This window comes from Equus quagga, chromosome 8 (genome assembly GCF_021613505.1).
Source record: "Equus quagga isolate Etosha38 chromosome 8, UCLA_HA_Equagga_1.0, whole genome shotgun sequence".
NCBI classification, from domain to species: Eukaryota; Metazoa; Chordata; class Mammalia; order Perissodactyla; family Equidae; genus Equus; species Equus quagga.
Genome location: NC_060274.1, coordinates 38,809,840 through 38,829,011, shown reverse-complemented (window position 1 = coordinate 38,829,011; position 19,172 = coordinate 38,809,840). Strand labels below are relative to the sequence as shown.

Genomic DNA, 19,172 nt, shown 5'->3' with positions numbered 1-19,172 from the left:
GGCCACGCCCTCACAGCACCTCTGCCTTCCCACTCCCCTGCCTCGATGGATCTCATGGAATCCGCAGGCCTTCCTCTGCGTCTCTGCCCGAGTTCTCATTGTATGACAGGCCTCCCATGACTAGCCTGTAAAAAATGACACATGCCCCCTCCATCACCCCCTTAATCTGCATTTTCACTTTTTACATATCTCACAGTCTAAAATAGTCCTTTTTGGGTTTCTTTAATCATTGTGTTGTCTGCCTTCCACTGCCAGCTATAAGTGCTATGCAATTAAAAACTTCGTCTGTTCATTGCTGTACTCTGAGGACCAGGACTAGTCGGGTGTAGAGTAGCTATTCTGTACATATTGTTAAATGAATGAATTCAAGAATATCGATTTTTCTCCTTAACAATGGCTAGAAAAGTGTGTGTGTGATCAAATTCAGGGTGCAGAATACTTTTTAATCAGTTAAGCACTTTGCTACCCCATTTGTCCATCTGTCCATCCATCCAGTCTTAGAATAGACTTCAAAGTTCTAAAATATGGTAAATGTTATATTGATATACAGAAGAAGGCCCTTAAAGAGAAGACTACCGTCACCTAAGCATTAAATGGGGGAAAGTAATGGGGATTACTTAAAGCAATATGAAAACATTGAAGTTCAGATAACTATTAAAAAACAACAAGAATAATCCATAATGCCTTCAAAATCAACAAAACCAAAGACAACTTTGGTTAAAAGTGATGGACATTTTCTCTCCTCTTAATGTATTTTTAAAAATGGAGAATATACTGGGTGTATTGGTATGTGACTTTATATTTTATATCTTGCTTTCATCATGGATATACCATAATCACCTAATCATTGTTGTTTTTAACTTTAGGGTTTCCCCCAATGTTTTTTCACTATCAGAAATAATAAATGTTTTTGTGTAAAATTCTTTGTTCCTAATTTGGATTGTTCCTTTCAGATATAACCTTTAAAACAAAGGAATTGAGTTAAACAGATTAACTGTAGGATGATTTTGACTAAGAGAACATACCTTTGGAATTTTGTTAAAACCTTAAATTGAAGAGAATCAGTATCCTCTAAAAATTCAGTTTTCTGTATGGTAATGGGGTGTATTTTTTATTTCTGAGCTTTCTAACTTGGTGGTCTTCTTAGGACCACCTCACATTTCTTTTCTTGCCCATCCCTAAGCATGAAATTGTTTCCCCCGTATTTTTTCCCCAATTGGTTATTGCTTTTAATAGAAAAGACGCTAGGGTTTTTTGTTTGTTTATTTTGTGTGCAGTCAACCTCCTAAATACTCTTGATCTTCCTAATGGTTCCGTATTTTATCATCTTAGATTTTCTAATAATACACTTCTATCATCTGTGAGTAATAATAATTTATCTTCCTTCTAATAGGTACGTATTTTGTTTTGGTCTCATTGCATTGGATACATTTCTTGGAAGAGTGCTGGAGAATTCTGTTGGTAGCCATAACCCCTCTTTTTGTACCTGGTTTTAATGGGAAGGGTTTTGTGTTCAACCTTAATAGAATCTGTTGACTGTTCATTTAGGATGGATAATATTTGGACGTGTGGAAGAAGTGCCCTTTTTTCTATCCTAAATTTCTAAGAATGTTATCTCAAATGATTGTGAGTTACTTTATTAACTTTTTGCCACCTAAAGAGATTACCTTGTGGTATGCTATATTTCCTTGTCACCCTAGAGTGTGCCACGTAGGTTACTCTTTTGATGTCTCACTGGATTTAGTTTGTTCCATTTTATTTATAATTTCCATATTTGTATGACTGAGATTTATATCTTTGTTTCTTTTTCATGCTGCTTTGGTATCACAGTTATGCTAGCTTTTTTTTTTTTCTTTTGACGTTCTAAGTTATTTCCATCATTTCTGTCTCCAGAGTGCCTTGCATAGTATAATAATCTCCAGGTCCTTGAATGTTTGAAATAACATTCCCATAAAATTGTTTGGGTGTAGAGCCTTTTGAGAAAAAATCCTGTAAAAACTTAAAAAAGTTTTTCTTCTTATGATTTGGGGCATACTTGGGGTTTCTACCTTTTAAGTCAATTTTAATTATTTTTATTTTTCCAGAAAGTCACCCATTTCATTGAGATCTTCAACTCTAGTGTTATCAAGGTGTGGCTATTAAAACTCTTTTATAAATGCCCTCTGTGTGCATAATTGCATTGCCTTCTTTTTTTTTTTCTGTCATTTTTATTTTCCTCCATTTGCTTGGATTTGTCAGTGGTTTCTTTTTTTCTCTTTATTTTTTTCCCTAAAGTGCATTTCTGGAATTAATTATTAACTCTACTGTGTTTAAATTTTATTTGTGTCTTTTTGGTTTTTGGTCTTTTAAAATTTTTCTCTATCAGGCTTTTCTTGGGCTGAATTTTGTTTCTTCTCATAACTTCTACAGTGAATTGTTTCTTTTTTCTTTTTACGTAATAAATTCACTTAAAGATGTTAACATTTACTTTAATTCCCTTTGACTTTATCGTATACATTTTGAAAGTTTTGATATTTCAAACTAGTCTGTAGTTGTTTTTTTGTGGTTTATTCAGTAGGTAATAAGTCACTTATTCATCAACAAATAGTTTTGGGTGCTGTTATAAGCCAGGCACTGTTCTATGTCCTGGAGATACATTTCTGAACAAAGTAGTCGAAAATCCTCATCCTCATGGAACTTCCTCCCAGAGACAATATGGCCTCTAATGCTAATAATAGCCAGTCAATACTTGGTTTGTTACCAGGTATTGTGTGCCAGGTACTGTTCTAACAGTGTTAACTGTTCTAACGTGTTAACTCATTAATCACTCAATAACCTAACGAGATAGATATTGTTATCCTTATTTTATAGATGAAGGACCCAAGTCACAGAGAGTTTCAGTATCTTGTCCCTTCTCACGTTGCCAGTCAGTGGTAGAGCCAAGCTGGCTTCGTGATAACTATGCTAACAAGGACGCCATGATTTGTGTCCCCTGCACGTCAGCTTTGGTTTGTTTAAGAGTGCATTTAAGCTTGTGTTATAATTTTATAATTTTATCTAGTCAATAGCAATTTTGGTGTGTGCTTTCTCTGCCTTTAATGTTTTATTGAGGTGATTTCATGGTGCAATATACATTCATTTCTTTAAATGTTTATAGACAAGTAAAAATAAAAAAGTCTAAGGCAATGTTCATTCATTCAACCTTTCTAATGATGCTATTCCAAATCTTTTTGTCTTTACTTCTTTTTTTGTTGTTAGTCTCAGAAAAAGTCTATTGGAATATCCCCACCCTCCACTGGTATAGCATGTCCTTATTTCTCTGTCTACTTACTCTATCGTAAACTGGTCCTGGTGTATGAAATCTCACGTGATTATGTTTCTAGCCATATTCCTCATCATTTTAACAGATTTTGCTGTGTATATTTTGACGCTCTGTTATTTGGTAGAGAAAAAGTGTTGCTTTCTTTTAATGATTATACTTTTATTAAGAAAAGACAACTTTCTTTACTCCATTTAAATCTTTTTGTCCTAAAGTCTAATTTGTTTAACGTCGATTACTATGGCTAATATTGTATACACCCGTTTATATTTTAACAATTCTTTATAATTTTGTTTTCAGTGCCTCCCTTAAGTTTATAGTTACGTTTATCACCGTCTGAGAGATTTTGCTTTTCGTGAGTGGGTTTGAGATGTTTCTTTTGAATGTGAATTTTTGTCGGCTTTTTCAATTCTTCCCTTTATCTACATGCATGTGTTTGTGTATATCTGTGTTGCCATATTGTCTTTATTTTTGCCATGGCCAATTTGAAAGTAAATATAGTGTTTTAAATATTAGTGTATTTGCCTATGTATTTTTAAATACATAATTAAATGCATAATTTCTAATTACTGAAAAATGTAAACCAAAAAAACCCCACGTGAACATTATTTTGCAAGACAAGTACTTTATCATTTAAAAATGTTTTCCCCTCCTCTTTCTTCTCTTCTGCCTTTATCAATTTAATTGGGGCTTATAGGTTTAATTACTATTACACAGTTACTACTTTTAGGGTTATCTGCACAACCCTAGTTCTGTAAGATATTGGTAGGTGCTCAGTGAAAAGCCAGATTAAACATACTTGGTCATTTCTTGCTGCAAGACTTATCCAAGCCTTTAATGTGCTGAGATGTCTTGTGGCCCTTCCATAGGAAAATGTGTGAGCATGGCCTTGAATCCTGCTTCTGACTAGGCTGTAGCAAAATTGTGTTACCCTGTGTTTTCTTCTATATTTTGTCTCTTTTTTTTTTTGAAAATTTTTAATGATGCCAAATATATCTGGGTCTTTTTTCATTAAGTTCAGGTCTGGTTTATGCTAAGAACATTTAGTTGGCTATGATTCATTTTATCTCTGTTTTTCATATTCCACTTTTTTCTTTTGGGGCTTGTGTGTGTTTATGCTCCGCACCTTGCTTTGACTGGATTTGCTTTGGTTTCTCTCGTTTCCATTCGGCTCCCTGCTCCTCCTCTGGAGCCGTGTAAGCCAGCTCCCCATCCCACGGCCTTCCACCTTCTTGCTTCTCCACCAGAGTGCTTTTTCATGTAGGCGTCATGTTTTCTTTTACTCTGTTTGGGATCAGCAAACAGATATTTCTAGTTTTTTCCTGATTGTTTTTCAGTTCACTATTTACAAACCGGTTCTACTCTGAGTCTTTAGCAGTCTTTCTCCTTAACTTCAGTAAGAGAACATCGTTTATGGACCTCAGGTGATGGTGGATGTTTTTGGCAGCTGTCTGTCTGTAAGGTGTGCTATGAGTCCCCTGTGTTGGTGGTGGATTTCTCACGTCAACCCACAAATTTTGTTAGTTTTTTTAAATTTGTTTTTCCTGTTTTATCTTGCATTATTTCTAGAGTTTTTCAATTGGAATACATCGTGTAGTTAAAAAGTCAATTGTTGTAAAAGATATATATTGAAAAGTCTTCTTCTTTTCTTTATCTCCCAATTCTCAGCTCCCTCTACAAGTAATGACTGTTCTTAATTTCTGTTTCTTTCTGGAATTCCTTTTTGGGTACGTAAGCAAACACAAATAGAAATTCCTATTCTCCTCCATGCTTTCTCTCTCTAACAGTATAAACAGGGGGTGTGCTTGGCTTAGCTTGAACCAGTTTCCGTGTGTGGCGGGCACTCACCTCTAAGGGGCTGCGGGGGGATGTTCCTGCTGCTGCCTAGTGAGACACCTGTCAGTTCTTCTCTGGTAGGTCCAACGTGTCGTGATGTGGTCCCCACGCGCGGCTCTCCGTTCCAGCACTGGTCAGCAGTGAGGACAGCCCAGGATGCATTCAGTGTGTTACTGACCCCCACCCCCACCCCCCCTTCTGATTCCGTAGAGCCATGTGACTCAAAGTGTGTGCAGGAACAGAAGAGACAGTACTTATTTAGAGACTTCCGTGGCATTTTGGTGTTGTCACCAATTTGGCATCCAAGTGTGTGGTCAGTGGCTCCTCTGCTTGAACAGGGTGTGGACCAGTTTGGGTGTTGTCAAACTTGTGGGGCGAGTACGCTAGTGTAGTAGGACCTGGGACCACACATCCATAGGCCATGGGTGGGAGGGGGCAGGCTGGTCCTTCACCGCAGAGAGTTTGAGAACTATGGATGTAGAGTACTTGGAGATGCAGTGTCTGAAGAGTGTAAAAGAGAAGAGTTAATGAGGGCAGGAAGGACCACTCTGGAGGCCTTGAAAGTCGCTGTGGTTTATGGGAGGGAATATTTGCCTCATTTTGTGGTCAGAGCGGCCCCAGGAGCCCTAGCCAGTGGAATGCAGTAAAATCAATCAAAACCTTTTTCTGCCTGTTCTGACAGTTCTGCGTTCGGGTTCAGAAGGTGTATCCAAAGGGCCACATTATGTATTTCAAGGCTCTTGTCCTTTAGTTAGTGACACATCAGGCCACGGTCAGCACTGCTATTCTTCTGTATGTGATGATGGAAGCAGGCGTTCTAGGTCATTTTTGTGTGTCTCCTGTGTTAATCCAGATGGTTCCTTTCTTTTCTTAATAGTTTTTGCCACCTTCAGTTAGACTTTTATTGATAGTAACATCCTGCATGCAATTATGTCCAATGGAAAGTGAAGACAATTGTACACTACCCTCTCCTCAACAAGAAACTCCACTCATCTGAATAATCCAATTTACATATACTCAGTCAACTTCCAACTTTTTAAGTAATTCGAAACTACATGTAGAAAACTTCAGATACATCTGAGCAAGATTTAAATCCACGTGCCCATCATACTTCATAGACGCTGAAGAGCCATGTGGCAGGAAGTATAGAAAACTGAACGGACATTGAAGTAGTTCAGGGTGAAAAAGACTACTTTTAGGCAGAAGAGAAAGAAACAAAATAATTGAAGCTGTTAGTTCATATTCACCTCACAGCTTCATTTAACAAAAAAAGTGATTGGACTGTTGATGCCCAAAGTTGGTGGACAATTTGGTGAGTAGTGTAGAGGTGGGAATATCCATAGCTTGAACAGTAAGTTGGCTCAGCCACTGTGATTTGTATGGAGCCAATATTATGTTCGCACCATTCACAACCTCTGCCAATAAAATTAAGCACTCTATTGAAATGTTGTGATTCATTATTTTACATTCTTGCTAAAAGTAATGCCTTTTGTATTTCATAGTCTGGTGAGAGGTGTTAAAAGTTAGAAATGGAATTTATTTTTGAGGCATTCATGGAAAAATTATGTAACTGATGACTGTGGAGTAGGCCCATTAATGCTTCATTACTGATTTGTTTGACATAAGCCACATGCTGCCCCAGTGACGAGCACTTGCAGCAAATCTTGGGTGTCCTTTGAATGGTTTTTAGAGGCTTTCTGGACACTTCAGACAACAAGTAGTCAAAGAGCTATTTTTTTAAGTATGTCTAAAGAAAATACAGTGTTCTCTGTCACATGCTTAGAATTTGAGCCTGTGGTGCGAACACCTTAAAAGAGGTGCCATATATTGATTACTTCAGCCATCTCAGTTTACTTAGAAAATAAATGAAGTCAGCTCTTGGCTCCTCAAGTCCCTAATGACCACTTCCATCATTTACCTCCTCTTACCAAGCATTACCCTAAGATGACCTGGCAGAGCCAGCTTAATGACAGCATCTGAACAGAAAAGAATTCTTGATCCTTGCCTCCTGCCAACAAAAAGGAGCCTCTCTGCAGCAGGCATGTAAGAGATGTGCCTGGCCCTACAGCATATACTTCCCTCCAAACTACAGCAAGAAAAACATCAGTATGAGCGTTAGATACAGACAAGTCTTTGTAGGGCATCTAGAGGGACGAACAGCTGAGCTCCAGCTACACTGAAATACGAGGACATTGAGATGGTTGGCTCACGTGGTGGATTCATGTTGTTCAACCGAGCCCCATTTCCTGAGCACCTGCTGCGTGGAGGTCACGGCAAAGGCCTGTGGGGCACCAGGATGAATGAGACACAGTCCCTCTACTCAGGAAACAGTCTGGAAGGGGGAAAAGCCATGCTCGTGCAAAATAAACCCATCCAGAATGTGAAGCAGAAGTTCTCCTTAGAGGAATTTCAATGCTAAGGAGAATTAGGGCGCACTTAAGGTTCAACTGGGACACCAGCTCCTGCCTGCTTTCCCTCTTTCTTTTTTTGTTAAATTTGCATTGCGTTGTACACTTTCTTTCTCTTTTGCTCATTTAATCATATGAATGCTGAGAGCAGCAGTGGCTCTGAAACTCTGTGATCTGGAATGACTGTTGGCTCTGCCAGGAATCCGTCAATAGCATCCACTTTAATAAAATGTGAACATTGACAACTCCTTGGTCACAGGCAAGCCTCGTATAAAAATGTCGACCTGCCAAGTTGGCAGTCCAGCCACCATATTGCAGCTTTTAAGGTTGTTATAAAATTCTTTCCATAAATAATGTTGAAGGAAAAAAAAAGCTGAACTTCTCAAAATGTCAAGTTTCTTTATCAACCTTCCAACCAATCAGGCAAAGATGCAGTTCTTTCCTGGGAGATGGCAATTTAGGCTTAGATTATTATTGGGTATGGAAACATAGAGGGGAAAAAACCGAAACCTAAGCCCCTATTAAAAAAAAATCTTTTTATATAGCCATAAAAGGGAAATGGTTAACACCCCCACCACTCGTAGCTGAGATTAAGGCGTGTGCCTCCCAGCAGCTTTCCAATATGAAGAAATAAAAATCTCAGTCCCTCTGCCCATCATTTCATGGCCCTGTGGACTTGCACAGGAAATCAAGGAGGACTTGTAAAACATTGCACTCACGGAGCTCAAAGTTTTACTTTTCTGCACTTACCACATACAGATGGGGCGACTCAAATGGGAACAAGATGTGATCTTACTGAGAAAGAATCCTTAGAATATCATGATACCTCCTCCCGAAAATTCCCCCAAGCGTGTGTAAAATCCGGGAGACCTAAGGTAAATATTGAAGAACGCCTTTAAGACTGCAAGCAAGCTGCGTTTCTTTTCCTTGTATCCTATTATATATACATATTACAATTATGTCAGCGATTAAAAGCATTGTCATGCTGCATTATGAACTGTTTTTATGTTTAGGATTAGATAACTCTCCCCCACACCCCTACGGAGTCCTTTTATGTCCTAAGGGCAAATCCTTTCTCTTGGGTCAGGAATGTAATAAGGTAGGTTTTCCTCTCTCTGGGATATTGTGTCTGTCTCACTGTGTTTAAATTGATGCAGAAAGCTCTTCAGAGCAAAATACAGTATTTTCTTTGTATATGAGCCAGCGGTTGACTAACCCGTGGAGAATTCTCTGTGTTGAGCATTTTAAAGATACAGGTTGAGTCTGTTTGAACTGCGGATGCTCAGTGAACACCAGCGGGAAAGTGGATTGGCCATGGCTCCAGGAAGAGCCATGTACTTCTCTCTCATGTAGTTTTGGGGGAGAAATCATTGATCTAACCCATAATTTTTAAGTGATAAATTAATTCAGGAAAATTACCCAGCTCATTTTAATAATAATGGTTCAAGACAGAAAGAGGAATTACAGTTTGTGTAAATGTATGTACATATAATTTAAAGACATTTAGCTACCAAAAATGAATTTCCTAGAAATAGCAGTTTTCTTTCCATCAGGTGTGTGAAGCGTTAACACATCCCTCCTGGGAATTGAACCACAGACCCTGGTATCCGAAAACAGCAAATTTACCATTTGAGGTAAAGGGGCGTTTCTCTTTGATGTGATGTCTCCTAGACCACCAGTTGCCAGAGGTCAAGGCCCCTTCTAACCGAGGATAACTTATTTAACCCTTGTGAGGTTGGGTATTGGTTTTGATAGTACCCCAGAGTCTAGGATTTTGGAATGAGTACAAAGTGCCAGCAGTATTCTCTGTGTGTGTGCATGTGAGTGTGTGTGTGTCTGTGACTGTGTGTGTGTGTGTTTGTGTGTCTGCAGGAATTAAGGTGTTTACCTCCTTCTTTCTCTAGGGATACTGGTCACCCTTTCTTGTCTGCCCTTTCTGTAGCATTTAATTAAAAGGCACTCTGGGAAACTCCCCCTCTGGTGAGCCCTCTTTATTTCTGGCGACTGAACCGACTCCCTTGTCCTTGAATTTAACACTTTTTTCCCTCAGTTCCATCTATGTTTAGGTGGAAAGCTTAGCCCTGGATTCTGTTCTTATCTATGCCACGAACTCTGGCGCCCTATTAGTGAGTTTCTGAACCTCTCTGAGAATCAGGAAAACCCTTCTGTGGGACACAAAGGATGAGAAGGAATTAGCCAAGTGGAAAGACATTGGACAAGCAGGCCAGGCACGAGAGTTGGTGTGAGCCAGGGTGCAGAGCATATGGCCTGCACACCAGGCCCTGGAGACAGACGAGAGGAGAAGACAAAGCAAGCATGATGGTGACGCTGGCCACCACCGTCCATGGCCCTAGACAGTGGATTGACATCGGTGCATGGGAGGGACCTAGATGAAGACGGCCTGGAGCCACGGTGTCCGCCTTCACTCTTTCTTAAAATGTCTTGATATTTGTGTTGTGGTTGAGTTACCTGAAAAATGAAATTCACAGAAGCCATTTTGCAAGTAATTTAGCAAAGATAACAAACATATAGTACATTTTTACTTTAAATATCCGGGTGACCAAATCTGGACCAAACATTGAGTTTCAATTAACCTCAGTCCCCGGTTTGTTTGGCAAGTGTACTCGCGGCTTTTTCCCTATAGAATCTTAAAATTCCTAAACTTTTAACCATTTTCTGTGCTATTATAATCACACTGTATTAATATTCTGTTCATATGCAATGTGGAGACAATTATGAAAGCCACCTATACGCTGGAGGCATATGCTTGAAGGGTCAAGAGAAACTTTTTAAAAACTGCATGATTACTCAAAATATACTGGCCACGTTTTTCTAGGCAAATGTGCTGATAAAAATCTGTTTTATAGAATCAAGCCCCCAAATTAAAACATATTTTTAGGAATGAATTAGCACTTCTCAAGAAATGAAATTCTTACTTGGGTGAGAAGGTAAAGCCAAAGCAAAAAAAAAAAAGCCCAGAAATGGCTCAAATGTGAGGAATGGTGCTCAGCACAGGCGGGCAGGCGGGCTGGCCTCCCAGTTCTCTTTTTGGCAGGGCCACAGATCATTTTGCGCACACACACACCCCTTTATTTATTTGTTTATTTATTGATTGGTTTATTTTTCAAAAAGTTGCCAAGTTTAAACCTGGGCCTCCATGTGAAGTGCCTTCCTTGTTTATTTCTCCGATTGAAACTCTATCTGAGCAACCTTACTTCCTCCTTTCTGTCTTTTCAAACACTTTAGTCATGGTAGGGGGCAAAATTTCCATCACATTAATGAGATTTCCACAAGCAGATTAAAGAGGAAATATGCCCTTCAGTCTCCTCTTACTTAGCAGGCTTGCAGTAGGAAGAAATCTGTATATAAACTATGGACAGAAACAATAGCCAGGGGACAAAATTCCACTCAGATAGAGTGTAGCTTAATCACGGGGTAACTTGGCCTTTTTTCTCTCCTTCATCTGAAGCTTTATGGAATTATTTCAAGAGAAACCTGTAGTAAAACTTAAGACAATTTGCTTTCTACAGCCAGTGGAACGTAACACTGAAAGTCAGGATTACCACTTAAATGCCAGAGCCTTCAGCCCAAAGTTATGTCAACATTGTCATGGTGGGCAAAAATAAATTTCAGAATTCCTTTTCATTAATAATGAATGGGAACCAACTAAGATAACCCTGAATTGTGTCATTACCAGCTCAAGACCTTGGTCTACAGTTGAAATAGAAAAGGGGGCTCTGCTCCGTGGACCCTAAAGGCATATGTGATGCTGAGATTTATCCGATAGTTAGGGGTAGAGAAAATGACAGGAAATTGCTTTTGTTTCCTGTGGCTTCTGGTTCTCAAAGCACAAACCTAAGGCAGGTGGCAGATTGGGAGTATATTGAGGCCTAGGGCCACATCAGCTCTGAACGTGGTATTTCCAATAACACCTTCCTCCAACAAATATTTATTGAGCATCTACTATGCTGGGCCGTGTTCCAGGCACTTGGGCTATATCACTGAACAAAATCAATAAAAACCCCTGCCTGTGTGGAATTCACATTCCTGGGGAGGGAGCAGACAATAAATCATAAACAGGCCCGGTATGTAAATTATAATGTGTTAGAGGTGACAGGAGCCATGGGGGAAGATAGAGAGCAGGGTCGGGGGTGGAGAGGTCCGGGACGAGAAGGTGGTGCTGTAAGTGGAGTGATCAGGACCAGGATCAAGTGGGGTGATCAGTCTCGTTAAGGAGGTGACATTTGAAGAAGAACTTGAAGGAAATAGAATAATCTTGACTTAGAGGCTCCATCCTGGATGTAACCCAGGTGTCTGCAGCTGTGTATCCAAGTTGTCCAGCCTCTGGAGTGGCATTTTCCTTTAAGGCACTGGCTCTGCTCTTCCTTCCGGGTTCTGTGGGAAGTCAGGTGCGCCCTGGGTCTCCATGACCCTCAAATCCCCTCTCATTCCAGACCCCGTCTTGCTGGGCGCTCAGTCCCTGGTGACTGCCCTCTCTGCTCCGCTCTGTCGCCCTGGACTGAGAGATGCCAGTGGCAGCCTTTCCTTCTCCCGCTCTGCAGATCTCCTCGGTGAAAGGCTGTTCCACAGAACTGACTATTACAGACAGCTTGGGGAAGAGAAAGAGGGTTCAAAATAGCAAACAGCTTAAAAATTGAGTCCTGTTGGTTTCTGTCAGCCCTTCCTTAGTCCCTTCCAGCGTGGGAATCACCAATGGGCCAGTTTCCCTTCTTAAGCTCACACTCTCCACCATGTTGCTCGACATTTTCTCTCTTTCCTATCCGATACCCCCCAAACTTACTGGAACTGGCAAGCTATCACTGGCAGAGAACTTAACTTTTACAGCCTTAAGCTCTTCTGTGGACGTTCTGCCCAGGGATCCTCCAAAAACACCCAAAACGGTTGATAGGCCCCGGTCCCCCACCGTTTTGTTGTATCTCCTTTGTTCTCGCCTGTACTTCCTTTTGTCTTTCCCTGTCTCTTAAACACTGGTCTCCCATCATTTCCAATTGCTGTCCGTCATCCTCTGTACAATCTCCTTAGGAGGTCAGGGATTTTCAACTTGGGCTTTGTGAAATTCTTAAGATTCTGTGTATTGACATCACCAAAGATAATGTGTGGTAGGGAAAGGGGCTGCCCGCCTCCTTCAGGTACAGCCTTTCTTAGATCCTTAAATTTTTATGTTCAGACTTTCTTCTCTATTGGATCTCTCTATGGAGATGTCCTGGAGGCACGTCCAATCTGTCACGTCCCAAACACAAACATAATCTCTCCCAAATCTGTTGGACCTCCAAGGCCGTTATTGTCAGAATCTTTCAAGCTAAAAACTTTGGTATCACCTGTTACTCCTCTCTCGAATTCACCATCCACACATTATTCCCAAACGTCTCTCAAATCTAGCCTGTTCTCTCCATCCTCATGGCTACTGCCTTAGTTCAAGGCCACAGCTCTCTCTTGGATGAGTATGGCAGCTCCCTAAATGGGCTGGCTGCCCGGTTCCTCCATGACACTGCTAGCCTTACCTTTTGTAAACAGAGATCCGATCACTGTCCTGCTTAAACCTTCTCTTGGTTGCCTGGGGTGTGGGTGCCTTTGGGCATTCACTAACCCTCAAGGTTTTGCCACAGGCTACCCCTGGAGCACTCATCCTAGGCAGAGCTTCCTCGGCCCTCGCTCCCTCACTCTCCTAGAGCGCACACGCTGCCTCCCCCTACACTTGGTGTCATCCACCCACATATCTTGCTCCTTCTTGAAGTAGGACCTCTGTAGGGACCCTGGACCTCTGTACTTTGGTCCATCCTATGGGATACACTTCTCTCTTTGGAAGTTCCCGTTTCTTCCTTCTGGATTCAGCTCATTTACCTGCTTATGAAACTAATAAGACTTAACTCCTATTAGTATCTATCCCATTTTGTTTTGACTACTTGTTTCCCCTTCGCCCCATTTAGAATGTCATCTTCTCAGGCACAGTACCTATGTCTTACTCATATTTGTTTTGCCCACAATATACAAATGAATGAATCCCTGTATCCTGAGTTCTGTGCTAATGTTTTTTCTCTAAACTCTCTGCCTTCTGCTAACATGAAAAAGAAAATGAGAATCTAGATATGGAACACTCTGTGTATATTCGTATCATGTAGGAAGTTTTACTTTTATGTACTTACATACACTAGCGATAAGGGATTACGATGTTGAAAAGAGATACTGGACACCAGGATAGCATGTGAATAAGTTAAGAGTTGATTGAAAAATGTCAGCGTTCATAGTTCTACGTGTTGAGAAGCTAGGTAAAGTGAAGATGTCCAAGGGCTTCGCTTCCATCTTGTTTTGGTAAGACAAACCTGGAAAAGCCCTGGACTGTGACGCTGCTAGTTTTCAATGACGTGGGGACGTCAGGGAAGGAAGAGAGGCGTACGTTCTTCTGGGCAGCTTACCTTTTAATTGCAAAGGTCCCCATGATGTGAAAGCTAATTTTTAAACTGTATTCCTTTCTGCATTCCTACAGCCAGTCTTGGATAAGATCCAGTGGACATGTCTTATTCAGTCTGGGCTCTTCGGTGTTTAGCACAGTAACTGTCAAATCATAAATAAGCGTTGAGTTAATAGTGAATGAATGAGTCAGCTCAGCGCGACCCTGGGCAGATTTCCAAATGGATAATTTTCCCTGCTTGCCTGCCTCCTTCCTTTCTTCCAGTGATTCTTGAGATTTGCCTGTGTTTCTATCATCAGCAGTTCCTACCCGCTTCTTCGCACACACAAGCCCGCTTAATTACTAAAGGGAGACTCTCCCAGCACTTTTCATGGAGGACCCTCCCTTCACAACGAAATGGGCAGCGGGGTCAGCCGGTGGCACAGCAGTTAAATGTGCACGTTCCGCTTCGGCGGCCTGGGGTTTGCCAGTTCGGATCCCAGGTGCAGACATGGCACCACTCATCAAGCCATGCTGTGGTAGGCGTCCCACATATAAAATAGAGGAAGATGGGGAGGGATGTGAGCTCAGGGCCAGTCTTCCTCAGCAAAAAGAGGAGGACTCACAGCCGATGTTAGCTCAGGGCTAATCTTCCTCAAAAAAAAAAAAAGGCTATCACAACATGATGGGCAGAGCACCTTCAGGGAGAGTCGTGTCGAGGGATGTGGTTTGGAGTGAGCTAGCAGCAGAATGACTTTTCTACCCCATGTCTTCAAAGGATTCCATTAAAAAAATTCTAGACTTTTCTATAAATACTAAAAATAAATTAGCATTTGAAATCCAAATACATTGTATTGTTTCCGTTACTATTTTAACAAATATTTTAGTCCTCAAAATTATGATATCAAAAAACAGTCTGCCAGTGCAAGGGTCGATGGTTGTGATGTTCAGAATCCCACTTCAGTGATGCGGAGGGAACTTGGCCGCTTGCATGAGGGCAGAGTCCACCCATTCAAAGTCAGATCTCGCCTTTAATTCACCTTTGTTTATTTTGTTCTTGAATTTTGAGTTTTCTCGTAATCACACCATGTGTTCAGGCCCTTTCAGTGCCTGTATGTTTAGGCTCCCTGTGGAATGCTGAGGTCACAAAAATTAAGAAATAACTAGAGCCTAACATTTTGGATCCTTCCAGATCATGGAACTCTTAATGTCTTGCATCTCAAACAAGAAAAGTTTGCATCTACCTTTGTTTTGAGGGAGACTTTAAAAAATGAGTTTTCTTTGTTTTTCTGAGAGCTAATCATGTGTGTGTGTGCACGCGTGTGAGAAAGCATTAAGCACCTTAAGATTAAAAGTGTAAGGTGTGCTATTATAATTATATTATTGCACCTCTCCAACGTATCTTTCAAAGTTTTATAACAAAAGAAGGAATTATTTTGACAATAGTTGGAAAGTGTAACTGCTATGCAGATAGTAGTTGGAATTATTCTTATTACAGAGAAACTACCCATTAACTCCTCTGGCTTTTCATGGCGGAAATCCAAGCCCACAAGGTGGGAGGATTTTCATGCTCTGGGACACAATTTGGCTTCTGAAATCTTTAATTTGGCGAGGAATGCCATTGCTGTGGATGGTGATGCTTTCCAGATATGCTGGATTTGTAGAAATGATCCATACATATGAGTGACTGATGCATTGCGTCCTGGGGAGACGTCGCGATTTATGGCCACCTTTCCTGGACCCTCTGGCCTGGCCCTTCTTATCCATCTTAGAGCAGTTGAGGAACAGAAAGGTGAGACCTTCTCTGCTTCTCTTCGGAGCTGGAGCCACGATCAGAAACCTGGGACCTTATGGGCCGTGGTGGGTTTGTTCATTGCAAAGAGAAGAAATAGAAGATGCCTTTTTGGAGATTCGTTTTCCAAATTATTCCATTCCATGATGACACAATTAAAATTATCTTGCCTGTCTGCATTTAGTATTCTTTTTCTTATTTCTAGAATGGATACTACTAAATCCTTACTTACTGATCTCTTTATATCTTTCCTTTTGGTAACCAGTCCGCCAATCGATTTGCTTAAGAAGAGTTTGTGTTTTTATTGTCATTTTGGCTGAAACAAAAGTTGGTATTTAAAAGAATAAGATAAAAAATTAAATGTGCCCAGTAACTTGTAGAAACAGAGTAAACCAGGGTCTTACTTAGAATGCTTGGAGGGTGTGATAAAACACTTTAGTCTCTATTTAAATCTCAATGAGATGTAAACACTGGCCTTTGCAGAAAAGAAGCTCTGAGAAGTTCTTCAACAAAAGCCACCTTCTTAAACTCTCAGAGAACCCTCTTAGAAGAGAAGAGTTCCATTTAGGTTTTAGTAAAAGAAGTTAGAATTCAGAGAACAAAACTCTAAGAGAAAAGGCACTTTGACAGTTCCTGCAAGGAATGAGAGGCCCTTCACCCGCTTTCAAGAGCCAGGATGTTTTCCTTTTATCTAATAATAGAAATAGCATTAATCAATATTATTAATACTTATATTTTGCTTTTAAAAATTCTTCTCAAAAGCTCAAGTTTCCTTAAGTCTTAGGTCATCTTAATATTAAGCCAGTATACTGTTATTCTGTGTACATGATTTTGACCCAGTAACACATGCACTTCTTGGGGGGGGCAGTATCAGCTGGATAAATTATATTGCAAATTATACATTTATACCTAGTTTTTAAATAATTCCTGGTAACAGCAAAAGAATATATCATCCATCAGAAAATACCAGTTTTTCATCTTGTGCTATTTCGCTTTAACTTTCTTGAACTAATATTAGTGTGCGATGTTTTAGCTTTTGTTTTGTTTCTGACTCTGCACAAAGTTCAGTTTTCTCCATCTTTCCACTCATCTCCACAACTAGAAAGATCCGGAAGGGATATATAGAGAAGTTGTCATTTATGTGAATTTCCCAGGTTGTTACCTCTGAGTCCAGTATGAAATCCACCAGGAAATATCATGTCGTAAAAGTATGTTCCGCTTTAACTCAGCCTGGCCGTGGATATTGTGTGTGTGTGTGTGTGTGTGTGTGTGTGTGTTGTAATAGAAGTTGTGATTAGGGTGCAGCCTTGTGCTTCCACGGGAAGTCATTTGCTAGACCCAACCCCTCGTCTGTCTGCAGGATAGATGTGGTCCTGGGGAAAGTCACACCACCCTGGCTGTTCCTCAACTACTTTTCCTATATCCCTCACAAGCTCCTCTGTTACCAGCGTCCATCACCAGCTACACTTGTGTGGTTTTCCTTTTTTTGGATTCGGGGAAGGATAATATCTTTATTGAGATACATATACCATGCAATTCACCCATTTAAAGTGTACAACAATTCAGTGTGTTTTGATATATTCACAGAATTGTGCAACCATCATCCCAGTCAACATTTTCATTATCCCAGAAAGAAACCTCATCTGCCGATCTCTTCTCAGCCACAGACAACCACTAATCTACTTTCTTTCTGTATAGATTTGCCTATTCTGGGCATTCATGTAAATGGAATCCTACAACATTTGTCCTTTTATGACTGGCTTCTTTCACTTAGCATTATGTTCTCAAGGTTCATGCAAGTTATAGCGTGTATCAGAGTATTACTCCTTTTTATACTCTTTTGTTTTTAGGTGCCTGACGATGGTGTTCCATTGCAATGGAACATATATCCAGCTTATCTTGGTGGGGGTGGGGGTGAGGGAGGTATTTAAGTTAGTTAATTTCCGTTCTCTAAATCCAACATTGTTGAAGCCCTTTGTCCAGACAAAACATTTACCTTCTCAAAGAACTCTGCCTTTCTTACACGTAAAAGAAAATAATTTTGTTGTAGATTTGTACCTAGAAACAGATTTAAATAACTGTCAAAGGGACTCCATTTATTTATTCCTTCTTAACCAAGAAGCATATTTTTTGCTTTTCTCTCACCCTAATTCTTAATATTCACAAATCAGAAATAGGAAAACATTTTATTTTTATAAAGAGAATGCTGTTTTGTACCCAAAGTCTTGCGTCCTTTTGATGTTTTTCTGTATAATTTTATCGTTACATCAGGAAACTGAAAATTTGGATCTTTTTATTAACTAATGTGAACTGAAACAGTCATTTTGTGAGGTCTGCATGAAGATTCCTGCCACAGCCAGCTGTTACCGCTTTGTAAATACTGCGTTAGGAAGATTGATGGGTGCCACCAAAACCATTTAAATTATTTTATTTATCTAAAATTAAAGTGCATATTGAGATAAAGGACCTATTTCAGCCCTGATAGTCTGTGATTCCTGCTTTTTTCTGCTTCTGCCCAGCGAAGCCTTTAGGAATCAATCCAGTCACAGCCCATTCCTAAGAGAATCCGTGTCATGACAGTTGTAAAACTTCTCAAAAATGGTCTATGTCTCAAATAATACACAAAACAAGAAGATATGTGCCTCATTTCTGATGAAGCCTTTTGAGAGATTCTTGTAGAATTTTCTTTCAGGCAAAGCATTTCAATCTCTCTCTCAAATCAATTTTAAGGTAAATTAAATTTTAATTGATTCTAAATTATTTTTCCCTCTTTCTCCTTTTCGGAAATATCTCTAGCCTGCTAAATAAAGCGATAGTAGTAGATTTATAATATAAACTCAGGAAGCAAATTGAAAATTGAGCCTTCTTAAAATTGTTTATTTGTTCAGATCCTTTCCTGTGCCAAAGTAAAAGGCTTTCTTCACATGCTTCCTCAGCAAATCCTTAGAAGTTTCAAATTATTGAATTCTGTTAAATTTATTAATTATCTCAGCCTCATTTATGAGCTAACATGGTAGCATTGTGGAAAGACTTAGAAAGTATCACGCATTTCCAGTTTGACATGCTGAGAAAGAAATGTCTTGGTTTTGTTTCCTTTCTTTTTAAAATACAATCATGGCATCAAATGAGGGCATGTTTGAGAGTCAAGATACAGAGAAATGTAGCAAAGGGATGAATCAGAAATAAAGCTGAGGGTCCAAGAAGCGTCTCCAGGCTTCTGTGAACCCGGCCACCTGCAAGCCCATGAAGCAGACCCATTGTCATGAGTATTACTATATATGAAATACACTCCTTTCCAAGTCTTTATTTTCTTTTATATTAAAGTGGTAATACTATATGTGTGTGTGAGTGTGAGTGTATGTGTGTACATGGGTATTTGTGTGTGGAGAGAAATACTTACTTGAGTACTGTTCTACTAAAGACCCTAGG

The 19,172-nt window shown here is 40.0% G+C and overlaps 1 protein-coding gene across 3 annotated transcripts in view; it reads left to right on the top strand.

The window, feature by feature from the left end:
* GLI3 (GLI family zinc finger 3) overlaps positions 1-19,172 on the top strand; it is a 263,244-nt gene that overhangs the window by 220,132 nt on the left and 23,940 nt on the right. The gene's annotated exons all lie outside the window — the stretch shown is intronic.